This window comes from Chelonoidis abingdonii, chromosome 3 (assembly GCF_003597395.2).
Source record: "Chelonoidis abingdonii isolate Lonesome George chromosome 3, CheloAbing_2.0, whole genome shotgun sequence".
NCBI lineage: Eukaryota > Metazoa > Chordata > Testudines > Testudinidae > Chelonoidis > Chelonoidis abingdonii.
Window position 1 is genome coordinate 41,704,527 of NC_133771.1, and position 16,021 is coordinate 41,720,547.

The 16,021-nt window shown below is 43.6% G+C and overlaps 1 protein-coding gene across 6 annotated transcripts in view; it reads left to right on the forward strand.

Moving 5' to 3' along the window:
* The window catches only part of DLGAP2 (DLG associated protein 2), a 698,632-nt gene that overhangs the window by 558,077 nt on the left and 124,534 nt on the right, over window positions 1-16,021 (forward strand). Inside the window, exon 1 of one of the 6 annotated variants that reach the window (XM_075063706.1) lies at window positions 12,419-12,492. The exons of the other annotated variants lie outside the window; for them this stretch is intronic. The gene's annotated coding sequence lies outside the window, so the exon portion shown is untranslated. Of the gene's footprint in view, window positions 1-12,418; window positions 12,493-16,021 lie in introns of those variants that run through there. 6 annotated transcript variants of the gene reach the window in all.

Consider the following 16,021-nt stretch of genomic DNA (forward strand, 5'->3'; position numbering starts at 1 on the left):
TACAGTTTCAAACAGTGGGACAGATGCTATTCTCCTCTGCTTACCTTTAGTCCCATGTCAACCAATGCACAGGCTCAGCTGACCTTGTGTTCAGCCTGTTTATGCAGCTGTCTAGTCATGCTCTACTCCTTACAGACATGTAAACCAGCCTGGGCATTAGTCCCAAATTTGTTAAAACAGCATCACTTTCTACAGCTCTACAAACATAAGGTTAAAACATAACATAGCACTAATAATCAATATGATAGCTCAGTCGTGAAACTAGTTAGGTTTTTGCCCCCACCACTCCTCTTGGACGTCTGTTCCAGAAAGTCACTCGTCTGAGTGTTAGAAAACTTCATCTAATTTCAAGCCTAAACTTGTTGATGGCCAGTTTATAGCCATTTGTTCTTGTGTCAACACTGACACCTAACTTAAATAGCTTCTCTCTGGTATTTATCCCTCTGATGTATTTATAGAGAACAGTCATATCTCCCCTCAGCTTTCATTTGATTTGGCTAAATGTGCCAAGCTTTTTGAGTATCCTCTTGTAATGTAGGATTTCCATTCCTCTCATCATCCTAGTAGCCCTTCTCTGCATCTGTTCCAGTTTGAATTTATTTTTCTTAAACGTGGGAAACTAAATTTCACACATTATTCCAGATGATATCTCACCAGTGCTTTTTATAATGGTGCTAACACTTCCCCATCTCTATTGGAAATGCTAGGTTCACATTAGCCTTTTTCATAGCCACATCACATTGGTAGCTCATAGTCACACTGTGATCAATCAGTACACTCTGGTCTTTTTCCTCCTCCATCACTTCCAACTGATAAGTCCCCAGCTTGTAGCAAAAATTCTTGTAGTTAATCCCTAAATGCATGACTTTGCACTATTAAATTTCATCCCAATTCTATTACTCCATTTTTTAAGATTGTCTGGGTGTTTTTGTATGGTATTTCCAGTTCTCCCAACTTTGTGTCATCCACAAATTTTATTAGCACACTCCTACTTTTTGTGCCAAGGTCATTAATAAAAATGTTAAATAAGATTGGTCCCAAGACCGATTCCTGAGGAACTCCACTGGTAACCTCCCTCTAGCCTGACAGTTCACCTTTCAGTATGACCCATTGTACTCTCCCCTTTAACCAGTTCCTTATCCACCTTTCAATTTTCATGTTAATCCCTATCTTCTCCAATTTAATTAAAAATTTCCCACATGGAATGGTATCAGATGCCTTATTGAAATCCAGGTAGATTAGATCTACTGCATTTCCTTTGTCTAAAATATCAGTTATCTTCTCAAAGAAAGAGATCAGGTTAGTCTGGCATAATCTATCTTTTGTAAAACCATCTTGTATTTTATCCCAATTACTGTTTACCTTTATGTCCTTAACTACTTTCGCTTTCAAAATTTGTCCCAATAACTTCTATACAATTGAGGTCAAATTTACAGGCCTGTAATTTCCTGGATCACCTTTTTTCCCTTTCTTAAAAATAGGTGCTGTATTAGCAATTCTTCAGTCATAGGGTACGACCCCTGAGTTTATGGATTCATTAAAAATCCTTGCTATTGGCCTTGCAATTTCACGTTCCAATGCCCTTAATATTCTTGGATGGAGATTATCTGGACCCCCTGCTTTGGTCCCATTAATATGTTTGTTTGACTTCCACCTCACCTGTGGTAATTTCTACTTCCATTTCCTCACTGCCATTAGCCACGCTGCTGCTGCCCCTAAATTCTTCATTAGCTTTATTAAAAACTGAGGCAAAGTATTTGTTTAGGTATTGGGCCATGCCTAGATTATCTTTAATCTCCACTCCACCCTCAGTGTTTAGCAGTCTCACTTCTTTACTCCTTGTTTTCTTTTTATTTATATGGCAATTTAACCTTTTACTATTGGTTTTAGTTTCCTGTGCAAGGTTCAACTCTGCTTGGCTTTTGTCATTTCTCACTTTTCCCCTTCACTTTCTGACCTCCAAGAGGTAGCTTTTCTTGCTGATGTTTATTAGTAGATATAAAGTTCTTCTTCGAGTGCTTGCTCATATCCATTCCAGTTAGGTGTGCATGCGCCGCATGCACGTTCGTTGGAAGATTTTTATCCTAGCAACACTTGATGGGTTGGCTGGGCACCCCCTGGAGTGGCGCCCGCCATAGCATTGGATATATACCCCTGCTGACCCAACCGCCCCTCAGTTCCTTCTTACCGCCCATATCGGTCATTGGAACAGTGGAGCCTGGCTTAGCTGATCTCCACCTCCCTAGCTACTCATAGTTTTCTCGTTATTGTGTATATAGTTCAAATTTCTATACTTGCAGTTAGTTTATTATTTTCTTTAACATAGTTAGTGTATATAGTTAAGAGGGGTTCGGGGATTAGCCCCTTCCCCTCACCCAGTGCCGAGACTCATGCCTGGTTCACCAGGTTTCAAATCATGCTCGGCCTGTCACAAGCCGATGCCTACAGGAGATCCTCACGACTCCTGCCCTAAGTGCCTCGGGGAATCCCACTTTGCAGATAAGTGCTGCGTTTGCAAGGCCTTCAAGCCACGGACCAAAAAGAAGCGGGACTTTTGTTTCAGACAGCTCCTGATGGAGGCAACTCTTACTCCTCCACCATCAGCACCGAGCGCTGGACAGTCCGCACCAGGGAGAAGTGCATCTTCGGCACCGGAGCGCACCGGCACCGCGAAGGCCCCTCGGCACCAACCGTCGCCGGCACAGTTGTCTGCTCGGCACCCCTCCCTCTCCCTGCAGGTGAAAAAACATAAGACCCCTGCGGCTTCCATGTCCACGCCGCAGTCGGCGCACCCGCCTAAGTCGGACCACCCAGCACTGACAACTGCCGTGGCACTGACAACTTCAGCACTGTCGATTCCGGTCCCGCAAGAGCCGTCGAATCTGGTGCCTGACAGCTCCCTGGCACATGCCGTGGTTGAGCTTACTATTCCCTCCATGCCAGAGGCATTCTCTACGGCAAGGGAACTGATTGCACTGACGGAGTCTGCACTGCCTCAACCTCCGGCACTGCTGGTGCGGGTTATACAGTTCATAGGCAAGCGTGCCCTACTGAGACCATCCTCCGTCGGCACCACTGAGAGGCACCAATCACGATCACGGTCCCGCCGGCATTCTCGGTCCCATCGCCGATCCTGGTCCCGATGCTGCTCGTAGTCCCGGTACCGTTCTCCATCTCAGTACCGGTTGCACTCGCGGCACCATTCAAGACCCCGTTCACCGGCCCGGTACTCTCGGTACTGATCAAGCTCACGGCACCGCACCTCTCGCAGCCGCTCCCGGCGTCGAGCTTCGAGGTCCTGGTCGACCTCCTGGCACCGTTCCGGTCGCAGGTCCCGGTCTTGTTCCCAGTACCGGTATACCACCTAGTACCGCTCTCCACTGCAGCGTACAGACAGACTACCCGTCTCGCCATGCATCTATGTCATCCCATGCGGACAGTGCTTCCTATGCACAGGACCGTGACTTAGATGTCTCCAGCCGTATCTTCCAAGAGACCCAGGCTCAAGACCAAGGACCTCATCAGTGGTCCTTCTGGACACCTTGGGCTTATCACCAAGCCCAAGGTTGACCTCCAGTGCCATCACGCTCCGTACTATTGGAGCACCGGATGCCGGAGGCTACTGTTAGCTGCCCCCCTCCTGCAGCTACAGAGAATGCTCCCATTCAGGCACCAGACCCTCAGGTCCCACCGGAGCTGGTTGTCACCCAAGTCCACGAGACAACGGAGGACCCGATTGTCCCTGGCCTTTACTTTCCCTCTTCTCCAGATGAAGCAGTGGCGGGGACATCCTCCTCGGGTCCTCCTCCAATTGACCTAAGGTCACATCAAGACCTCGTGAGACTGGTGGCCCTGAATATGAACCTCCAAGTGGAGGAGGTTCCAGAGATAGGGGACCCAGTGGTAGATATTTTGTCGGCTGACACTCCCACAATGGTGGCCTTACCATTTATTCAGACGATCCAAGCGAAGGCTGATATCATCTGGCAGTCTCCAGCATCTGTTCTGCCCACGGCTAGGGGAGTTGAGAGGAAGTACATGGTGCCCTCTAAGGGGTACGAGTACCTGTACGTACACCCTGCTCCCTAGTCATCCAATTGGTTAACGAAAGGGAGTGCCATGGCCGGCAAGCCCCTGCCACAAAAGCAAAGGAGGCTAGGCACATGGATTTATTGGGTCGTAAAATCTACTCTGCGGGGGGCCTCCAACTGAGGTTGGCAAACCAACAAGCCCTGCTTAGCCGCTATAACTATAACACCTGGGCGGCGATTGAGAAATTCACAGAGCTAGTCCCCCAAGACTCGCGTCAAGAGTTTGCGGCCCTTTTGGAGAAAGGAAAGAAGGTGGCGAGAACTTCTCTCCAGGCCTCGTTAGACGCAGCCGACTCTGCAGCCAGAACGCTGGCTTCAGGAATTACCACGAGGTGAATATCATGGCTTCAGGTGTCAGGCCTTCCACCTGAATTGCAGCATATGATACAGGACTTGCCCTTCAAAGGTCAGGACTTATTTTCGGAAAAGACTGACCCTAGGCTGCAGAGTCTGAAAGACAATAGGATGATGGTGCACTCGCTCAGGATGCACACACCGCAGACTCAGCACAGACCCTTCCAGCCCCAGCCTCAGCGCCCTTACCCCCCGCCTAGACAGCGGCAGGACTTCGGCAGGAGGCGTGGCCGAGGCAATCGTAGACAGCAGTCCGGACCCCAAGGGGGTCAGAATCACGGCCCTGCCAAACCACCCGCGGGACCTAAACCAAACTTTTGAAGGCACACCCAAGGGCGACGTACCAATTGTTCAACAGGATCCTTTCCCTCCCTTTTGCAACCTCCTCTCCTCTTTTCTCCCTGCATGGACCCAACTAACTTCAGATCATTGGGTCTTACGCACAGTAGAATTTGGATACCGCCTTCAGTTTATTTCGCCCCTCCTCTACTCCCCATCCTCGTCCCTCTTCAGGGACCCCTCTCACGAGCAAATCCTCTTGCAGGAGGTATGGTCCCTCCTTGCCATGGGAGCTATAGAGGAGGTACCGGAGGACTTGAGGGGCAAGGGGTTCTACTCCCACTATTTCCTAATCCCCAAGGCGAAGAGAGGTCTCAGACCAATTCTAGACCTGCGGGGACTCAACAAGTTCTTGATAAAGTTGATGTTCCGCATGGTATCCCTGGGGACCATCATCCCATCCTTGGATCCTGGAGACTGGTATGCCACCCTCGATATGAAGGACACATATTTTCACATTGCCATTTATCCTCCGCACAGACGGTACCTCAGGTTTGTGGTCAGCCATCAACATTTCCAATTTACAGTCCTTCCGTTTGGCCTCTCCACAGCCCCAAGAGTGTTCACAAAGTGTATGACCGTAGTCGCCACCTCCCTCCGTCGTCGACACATACACGTCTTCCCATATCTCGACGATTGGCTCATTCGCGGGGCCCCTGAGACCCAAGTAACGCGGCACGTGGCATCGTCAAGGACCTATTCATCCAACTAGGCCTGATGATCAACCTAGAGAAATCTCCTCTGGTTCCCACACAAAGAATAGAGTTCATTGGGGCCATTCTGGACTCCAGTCTCGCCAGGGCCTGCTTACCACAGCCACAGTTTCACGCAATGATATCGATTATACAAGGCCTACAAAAATTCCCAACCACTTTGGCCCGAACTTGTCTCAGCCTTCTGGGTCACATGGGTGCCTGCACATTTGTGACCAAGCACGCCAGGCTACGCCTACGTCCCCTTCAAACTTGGCTCTCCTCAGTATACCACCCGGGGAGACACAATATAGACAGGATTCTCATGGTTCCCCCGAGACTTCTAGGCTCCCTCAACTGGTGGTTGACACCCTCCCTGGTGTGTGCAGGGATGCCGTTCCATCCGCCCCAGCCTTCTATGGCCCTGACGACGGATGCGCCATCTCTCGGCTGGGGTGCTCACCTCGGACATCTTTGCACTCAAGGCCTTTGGTCATCTCAGGAGCTGGCCTTGCACATCAATGTCCAAGAGCTGAGAGCAGTCCGCCTTGCGTGCCAGGCATTTCAACAGCATCTGCAAGGCCGTTGTGTCTCAGTGTTCACAGACAACACAACAGCCATGTATTACATAAACAAACGGGTCCTCCCCCCTTTGTCAGGAAGTCATTCAACTCTGGGACTTTTGTATAGCCCACTCGATAGACCTGGTAGCGTCCTTTCTCTCAGGGGTTTGGAACACTCTGGCGGATCGACTCAGCAGATCCTTCCACTCTCATGAGTGGTCAATCCGTCCGGACATGATTCATTCTGTTTTCCGGAAGTGGGGATTTCCCCGCATAGACCTCTTCGCTTCCCGCGAGAACAGAAAATGCCAGATGTTCTGCTCCTTCCAAGGCCTTTCCCCAGGCTCGATCTTGGACGCTTTTCTGATACCGTGGACGAACCAACTGCTTTACACCTTTCCACCGTTCCCACTGGTTCACAGGGTCCTGCTAAAGCTCCACAAGGACGGAGCTCGCTTGATCATGATCACCCCAGCGTGGCCCAGGCAGCACTGGTACATCATGTTGCTCGACCTGTCGGTAGCCAGTCCAATTACTGTGCCTCTTCACCCAGACCTCATAACTCAGGACCACGGCAGACTTCACCACCCAGATCTGCAGACTCTTCACCTCACGGCATGACTCCTGCGTGGTTGAGCCAGTCAGAGTTACGCTGCTCTGCCTCAGTACAACAAATACTCCTGGATAGCAGGAAACCTTCCACTTGGTCTACATATCTGGCCAAGTGGAAGCGTTTTTCCTGCTGGTGCAAAATGCAAAATGTTACTCCCCCCGAGGTCTCGATCCCCACTATCCTGGACTACCTCTGGTCTCTCAAACAGCAGGGTCTAGCGGTATCATCATTGAGGGTGCACTTGGCGGCCATTTCTACCTTCCACCCAGGGGAAAGTGGCCGCTCAGTGTTTTCACACCCTATGGTTTCCAGGTTCCTCAAGGGCTTGGAGTGCCTATACCCCCAAGTATGCCGCCCTGCCCCTACCTGGGACCTCAACCTGGTCTTAACCAGGCTTATGTCTCCACCAATCGACCCGTTAGCAACTTGCTCGCTGCTATACCTGTCCTGGAAGACAGTTTTCCTCGTAGCCATTACATCGGCCAGACGGATCTCCAAGCTTCGGGTGCTCATGGTGGACCCACCGTATACTGTGTTTCACAAGGACAAGGTGCAGTTGTGACCACACCCAGCGTTCCTCCCTAAAGTGGTATCGGCCTTCCATATCAATCAGGATAGCTTCCTTCCAGTCTTCTTCCCGAAGCCGCACTCATCACGATGGGAGCAATAGTTGCACTCCCTAGATGTCCGTAGGGTGCTCGCATTTTATATTGAGCGGACGAAGCCCTTTCGTAAATCGCCTCAACTCTTCATCGCAGTGGCAGACCGAATGAAGGGCCTACCTGTCTCCTCCTAGAGGATCTCCTCTTGGGTGATGGCATGCATCTGCACTTGTTATGACTTGGATCATGTTCCCTCCAGCCATCTCACCGTACATTCTACCAGGGCTCAGGCTTCATCAGCTGCCTTCCTGGCTCATGTACCAATCCAGGAAATATGTCGCGCAGCTACCTGGTCCTTGGTCCACATCTTTGCTTCACATTATGCTCTGGTTCAACAGTCAAGAGATGATGCAGCCTTTGGCTCAGCAGTTTTGCATTCTGCCACATCTCACTCCGACCCCACCACCTAGGTAAGGCTTGGGAATCACCTAACTGGAATGGATATGAGCAATCACTCGAAGAAGAAAAGACGGTTACTCACCTTTGTAACTGTTGCTCTTCGAGATGAGTTGCTCATATCCATTCCAAACCCGCCCTCCTTCCCCTCTGTCAGAGTAGCCGGCAAGAAGGAACTGAGAGGCGGTTGGGTCGGCAACGGTATATCTCCGACACCATGGCAGCGCCTCTGCAGGAGGCACCCAGCCTACCCACCGAGTGTTGCTAGCGTACAAATCTTCCGATGAACGTGCATGCAGCACACGCACACCTAACTGGAATGGATATGAGCAACACATCTTGAAGAACAACAGTTGCAAAGGTGAGTAACCATCTTTTTCTTTGTTCTGGTTAAGGCATCTCTATTTTCTTCTTTCGGGGGCCATTTTGGAATCTCAGTATTTGCACAGAGAATAGTCATAGGCTGATAAAGACAGTCTTTAAATAAAGAAACTAATTTTATTAGAACACCCTTTGCTTAGGCACACGAAGAAGTTACAGACAAATAGACAGTTTTTCAGAATATACTTTTCTATGAACAGTATATACAACATATAAAACTTGCCTTACAACGTCCAGGCATTAAAGCAGTTCCTGTTGTCAGCCATGAGGGACCATTGTTTTGATGTGCTGGCATATTTAAGAGCCATTAATGGTAACAAGTTCTATTACTTTGTAGCAAATGTCCATGGTGGAATTCTCTACCAAAGCAGATCAAAGTGCTTAAAAAGACAATTCACCAGCTGTGTTGATATTTTCATATGTAAAACAACTAGGATTGAATGGCACAGTTTCTCTTGCCATTTTCCTAACACTCAAACTCCATCCAAATGAAAAGTTTCAAATAACAAAGGAAAATCATAGCAATTACACTCCAACTTTCTTTTACTCATATTCAGCACTGTAGTGTTGTATTTATCTAGGCTGCTGTGCTGTTGCTGCATATTCAAGGGCCAATACTGATTTCATCAGAGTTTGAAGTGTGTTTGGAAGAATAGATATTGGTATTCTGGGCTATTATCCAGTCTTTTCTCACTAACCCTTATATTAGACAATATCTTGTCAGAATGTCTGCATAATGCAGCATTCAAATGAGGCACTGATTTGTTCCACTAGACAGCCATATCCAAGGCAGGGCTAAGAATGCTGAATGGTTTAATTTTAGCTGTGCCCCCTCATGAACTACTCAGTTGTCATATTGTATTAGATGCTGTGTACTTGTTCCCATTCTTTTGATTGGATATTTACAGTCTTTTTATGATAAAGCTATATTTTAATTTATTATTTGTATCACAGTAACACCTATGGCCCCAAATTAGATTGGAACCTCGTTGTGTGGGGCCTTATATACCATACAGTAAGAGATAGTCCCTTATTCTTGCTCTGAAGAGTTTACAAACTAAATAGGATTACTTCAGTCATTTTACAGGTGGGGAACTGAGGTACAGAGAGATTAAGTGTCTTGTCCAAACCTGTATAAAATGTCTGTAGGTATCCTGAGTTCTGCTCTGCTGCCCTAACCAGACCATCTCAGATGTTGTCTTTTAATTCTCAATGTCCATTGGGGATTTAAGGCTTAATGAGGCTGGGAAAAGTTCGGTTAGTTCCTCCTTTTCAGGACTTAGATTTGATAAAGGATTGTGAGAGCACCAACCAGAAATCCAGACCATGTGTGTGGTTGCAGCCAGCTGGTTACCTCCATTGCAATGCCAGCTCCACCCCTGTGCCTATCTTTTATCATCTCTTCTCAGCTGTTCAAGGAGCATCTGCTCTTGCTGAAGTTAAGAGGCTCTATGCTGTTGCTGAGTGCAGCTCAAAATATGAATTTGCCATATTGGCTCAGAGCAGTGGTCCATGTACTCCAGTATCCTATAACACTGGCAGAGGACAGTGATAGACACTTCAGAAGAAAGTACAAGAAACCCTGCAATAGGCAGAGGTGGTATAATCTATCCTCTAGGGGAGTTTCCACATAGCCCTTAATATTCAGAGATTGGCTTAAACTCTGAAGCATGAGCTTTATATCCTGTTTAAAACTTCTTGTTGTAGTTCTTACTGTTATAGCTGTGGATGTTATTGCTATTCATATAAATGTGAAATTTCTCTTTGAATCTTGCTAAGCTCTCGACTTCAGCGACAGCCTGAGGCAATGAGTTCCACAGTCTGTGAAAGAATATTTTCTATCAATTTTCAATTTCTTGCTTTCTGTTTTATTAAGTGTCCCTTTGGTTTTGTGTTATGAGACAGTGAGAGTAGAAGTTCTTTAATCACTCTCTCAATACCATTCATTATTTTTGTATACTTTTATTGAGTCTCTTCTTAATCATTTTCTTGCCAATCCTTATCTTTTCCATTTTTCTTTAGATGAGAGCTTTCCTATGCCCTAGTAATTTTTTCATGTTCATCTCTGAACCCCCTCTAATCTGAAAAGCTTTTTGAGATGGGGTGACCAGTATTGCATGTAGTATTCCAGAGGAGGATGAACCATTGTTTTATATAACATCTTCATAATATTTTCCATATTTTTTCTCCATCCCATTTCTTGTGTAGTCTAGCATTTTGTTAGCTTTTTGACTACAGCTCTATGTTGAGCAGAGGCCTTCATTGAGCAGGATGCCATGTCCTTTTCCTGAGATGATTACAGTGACTTTAGAACCCAGTTAGATGTATGAGTAATTCAGATTTTTCCATGCAACATGCATTACTTTGCATTTATTACCACAAAATTTCATCTGCTGTCGTGTTGCCTATTCACTGAGTTTAGTTAAGAGGTATGAATACAGCATATTTATAAACTGCATTGGAAAAATAAAATATATTATGTACCTATTACCATTTAAAAATTCAACATTTGTAGGTGTCTAAGTATAGGGGAGACTTGTGATATATATTTCAGATACCATTGCATTATAACTGTTGGCAAATGCCGGCCTCTAAATGGTATCCACTATATATCAGGCCAGAAGAGCTTTATGAAAGCACTTATGCATTGTGAAAAGTACATTATTGTAATATACAATAGAGGTGCAAATGGTAGATCATGCTTACACAGTGAACTGACGTGGAAGTAGTTTAAGTGAGCCTGCATTTTATTTTCTCTTACATCAGGCTCCCATATTTCTGAAGTCACACAGAGGAGCGCTGCTAGGATGAGGTTCAGAAATGCCAATTTACTTCAGAAGAGTCAGGTTTTCACTACTGAACATTCTGCCTCGATTCAGAAAAATCAAACTATTTTCTGATACTCTTCCAGCTGGATCCTCACCTTCTGTAACCCTCAATTAGCCACCATCCTGTTTTCCTCCTTTTCAGCAACTCACTAATAACTCCTGTCCTGTCCTTTCCATTTCCGTCATAATTCTCCCACTCCAACAGAATGAGGTTAAATCTTTAGATTTATTTAACGTAAGGGGAAAAAAGAAGAAAAATGTGTGTCTTTAACTTGACATCATAAATACCACTGGGACTGGTTATTCAATCAGACAGATATTGTAGGACTAGGGAACATCATTGGTTGAATGATGTAAAAAAATAGGCAATCTGAAAAATTATCATGGTCCACGTTTTCTTAAATAAATCACATTAAAATAGGGAAATAGGAACACTTTGAGAATCAATCAGTCAATGATACCTTTAAGTTCTTTTCCCAAAATGGCCATTTTCTGTGGTCACATTATCATGTATCTGGGGGGAATTTGCATAAAAGTCTATTAACTACAGCAACCTCCTGTTCACTCAATTCCACTTTAAGCAAATCTGCTACCCATTAGGCTTGAAATGGCATCTGACAGAAATTTTAAAATTGATTAAAACTGATAGCCATTGCTAAATGATTTGGCCTGGTAAATGTCAAACAATGCTTGCTTGGAGTTGTACCATGTAAATGTCTAGTTTGTTGAGGGTTACTTCCTTGTATTGCATGATTTGTTGAGGCTTCTAATGTACTTGTACCAATCAAGCTCAAATTGCAATTTGATAATATTCAACCCTAGCTAAAGTTGATCCTGTGTTTTTATTATAATTGGATATTTGAATAAAGTAGCTGAGATTCGTTCTCAGTAAGCATTTAGGGTGAATTCCTGGCTCCACTGAACTCAATGGGAAGTTTGCCCTTGATTTTAATGGGACCAGGATTTCATCTGTACATGGAGAATAGTGGACAAATTCATATGGGTCTTTGAATTTGACTAACAGATTGATTTTGCTGTCCTTTCTTACTGAGTTTCCTGGTGAACTGGTGAATTTCCCAAACTCAGCCCTGGAACAATCAGTTGTGATTCCAGTGATGTCAGTGGAGTTTGAAGTTTTACTTCCAGGCTCTATTTGGCCTACTAACTACACAGTATTCATACTTCAGTTCCAAACAGCTGTGTCTCTAGAAGGTGGCAGGAAATAACTGATGTTAGTTTAGCTCTTTCTAAGATGACACTTACACGGGTTAGCAAAAGCCAGTGCTTTATGGTCTTGTCAAATGCAGATCTTCATATTTTTTCACTAGATTCCACACATGGACAGATTCTGTGAAAAATGATGGGTTTAAAAAATCATTTTGCTCACTTCCCTCTTCCCTCACAGTGATATTGTGAAGGGTAACGAAACGTTTGTTCAGCAGTTTGAAATCGTAAAGCACTGTGAAGTGCTAAGTGTTAAGTATTATTATTACTTTCACAGATTTTGTTGTATTCTATGGAATCCAAATTTTCATGTAAAAAAATGAAGTTTTGGGGCCTCTTCTTTGAAAAGGTAACCTTTCTTCTGTGGCTAAATGTACTGTAGATTTAAGTGCAGTCAGCTTTGCAGAAAAGTGTCTGTAAAAACACCAACATATGGTACCATTCTACAATTCCTCCATGTGCAGAGCTCTTATTGACTTAGGGTCCAGTCCTGCATGCATTTATGCACATGAGTTGTCTCATTAAACTCAGTAGGACTGTTCATGTGTGTAAAGTTACTTATGTGCATAAAGATTTACAGGGGCCAGTCTTAAATGGGAGTTCTGCATGTGACGGGCTTGCAGGATCAGACCCCATAGCATTTGCAAACCTGTGAATTCCAGTTCTTTTACTTACAGTAAGTTCTAAGTGTGCGTGAAACCATAACATCAGATTCACGATTGGAATTTCTGATGTCCATACATTTGTGAACCTACTTGGGCATTGTGCAAGGTCCATTTCGTATATTTTTACTGTGGTGCAATGAACAGGCAGTTAAGTTATACTATTTATAGAAGAATTTCTATAGGAATGTACATTTTAAGGACAACATTGTAATATGTCCGCTAGCATAGAACGAGTGAGAACTGAATGTCCAATATCTTTAACGGATGTAAATAACTTAAATTGACATGAAATCTGTGTATAAGAAGATGAGGAGGTAAACTTACATCTGAAAGGCTCTGTCTTGCATCCTTGACTTATGCAAGTAGTTCCACTCAAGTCAGTGGGATAAGAAAGCTGCAGGATTGGGCCCAAAAGGAGAGGTATTTTTTATATAATGATTAGGGCTGTCGATTAACTCACGCGATTAACTCAAAAATTAGTCACAATTAATCACAGTTTTAATCGCATTGATAAACAGTAGAATTCCAATTGAAATTTATTAAACATTTTGGATGTTTTTCTACATTTTCAAATATATTGATTTCAGTTACAACACAGAATACAAAGTGTATATTGCTCACTTTATATTATTTTTATTACAAATATTTGCACCGTAAAAATGATAAACAAAAGAAATAGTATTTTTCAATTTACCTCATCCAAGTAATGTAGTACAATCTTTTTATCATGAAAGTGCAACTTACAAATGTAGATTCTTTTTCTTACATAACTGCACTCAAAAACAAAACTTTAGAGCCTACACGTCCACTCAATCCTACTTCTCATTCAGCCAATCGTTAAGACAAACAAGTTTGTTTACATTTACAGGAGATAATACTGCCCACTTCTTATTTACAATGTCACCAGAAAGAACAGGTGTTCACATACGACTTTTGTAGACAGCATTGCAAGGTATTTATGTGCCAAATATGCTAAACATTCGTATGCCCCTTCATGCTTCGGCCACCATTCCAGAGGACATGCTTTCATGTTGATGAAGCTTGTTAAAAAAAAATGTGTGAATTAAATTTGTGACTGAGCTCCTTGGGGGAGAATTGCATGTCTCTAGCTCCATTTTACCACATTCTGCCATATCTTTCATGTTATAGTAGTCTCAGATGATGAGTCAGCATATGTTCATTTTAAGAACACTGTCACTGCAGATTTGACAAAATGCAAAGAAGGTACCAATGAGAGATTTCTAAAGATAGCTACAGCACTCAACCCAAGGCTTAGGAATCTGAAGTGCCTTCCAAAATCTGAGAGGGATGAGGTCAGAAGTCTTAAAAGAGACTTGGATGCAGAAATTACAGAACCTGAACCACCAAAAAGAAAATCAACCTTCTGACTCAGATGTTGAAAATGAACATGCATTCGTCTGCACTGCTTTGAATCGTTTTTGAGCAGAACCCATTGTTAGCATGGACATGTCCTCTGGAATGGTTTCTGAAGCATCCAGGGACATATGAATCTTTAGCGCATCTGGCATGTAAATATCTTGCGACGCCAGCTACAACAGGGCCATGAAAACACCTGTGCTCACTTTCAGGTGACATTGTAACAAAGAAGTGGGCAGCATTATCTCTTGCAAATGTAAACAAACTTGTTTGAGTGATTGGCTGAACGAGAAATAGGACTGAGTGGACTTGTCGGCTCTAAAGTTTTACATCATTTTATTTTTGAATGCAGTTGTTTTTTGTACATAATTCTACATTTTTAAGTTCAACTTTTATGATAGAGAGATTGCATTACTGTACTTGTATTAGGTGAATTGAAAAATATTATTTCTTTTGTTTTTTACAGTGCAAATGTTTGTAATGAAAAAATAAAGTGAGCACTGTATACTTTGCATTATATGTTATAATTGAAATCAATATATTTGAAAATTAGAAAACATCTAAAATATTTAAATAAATGGTATTCTATTATTGTTTAACAGTGCGATTAATTGCACAATTATTTTTTTTAATGGCTTGACAGCCCTAATGATGATGATTGCCTACAATTGAGACATGAGGTAAAATGTTCAAAAGTACCCAAGTGATTTAGATACTTAAAACCCAATTTTGAAAGTGACTCAGGCACTTCAGACAGAACCCTAGTCTCAATGAATTTCAATGGTATGTAGGTTTCTAAATACCAAAATCATTTTTGAAAATGGGATTTAGCCTCCCAAGTCACAAAAGCACTTTTCAAAAATTTATTCATGTTCCCTTCACTGTAGCAAGAACAATCTGGTGCTTTACCTTTAGTCTAAAGGTAGGATGTATGGCTCCCTTACATTACTGCAGCTTCACAATAATCTAGCAGAGGCGTTACAGAGCCTGTATCCTATCTCCAGACATCTTTTATATTGTGCCTCACACCATTATCTTGGGTTATCAAAACCTTTATCCAGATTTAATATTAGGTATCCCTTCCCTGCAACATCTTTATCATACCACAGAGCAATTCAAAGAGCTTGAATTTCCTTTCTATTAAAATATACACCAAAGTAACTAAGGCCTTAATCCTGCAGTTCACTGTGCATCAGTCACCCATTGAACCCATACTCAGCCCCATTCACTGAATATATCTCACTGGGGTTCTGTGCAGGACAAGAGATGCACCCATGCAGGATGAATTGCAAAATTGGGGTCTTAGTGCATAAATGTTTGGTTTGGATGAAATTGCAATTGTGTTACTCCTGGATCCATACATATGGCATATTGCACACACATCCTCATTCGCAAATTCAGCTGCAGAGTGAGTATAAAAGTAGTAAAAGCCAATTTCTGAAATTCAGAGATTCAGATCAGGTAAGCATCCATATGATTTGGATGCTTATGTAAATGTTATATGAACCTCTTTGGTCTCCATAAATAGGCTGGAAATCTCATGAGACTAGAATAGCTCCGTGGGACATATCCAGTATTTGTTCCTTCCAGTTGGCCAGTCAGTCAACCATTACAACCAACAAAAGGTTCACTTTCAATGCTGGAATAAGTTATAAGCAAACAATTTAACAGGGGACAATTGCTCTTGGGTTCTTATGCCGGCAAAACTCCCATTAAAGTCACAATGGCTGCAGGAATGGGCCCCAGGGGCTGTTCCTGCTCCAGTTGAAACCTATGACAAGATTTCAGAGGTGCTGAGCAGTTGCAGCTCCATTGAATTCATCTGGAAATGTGGTT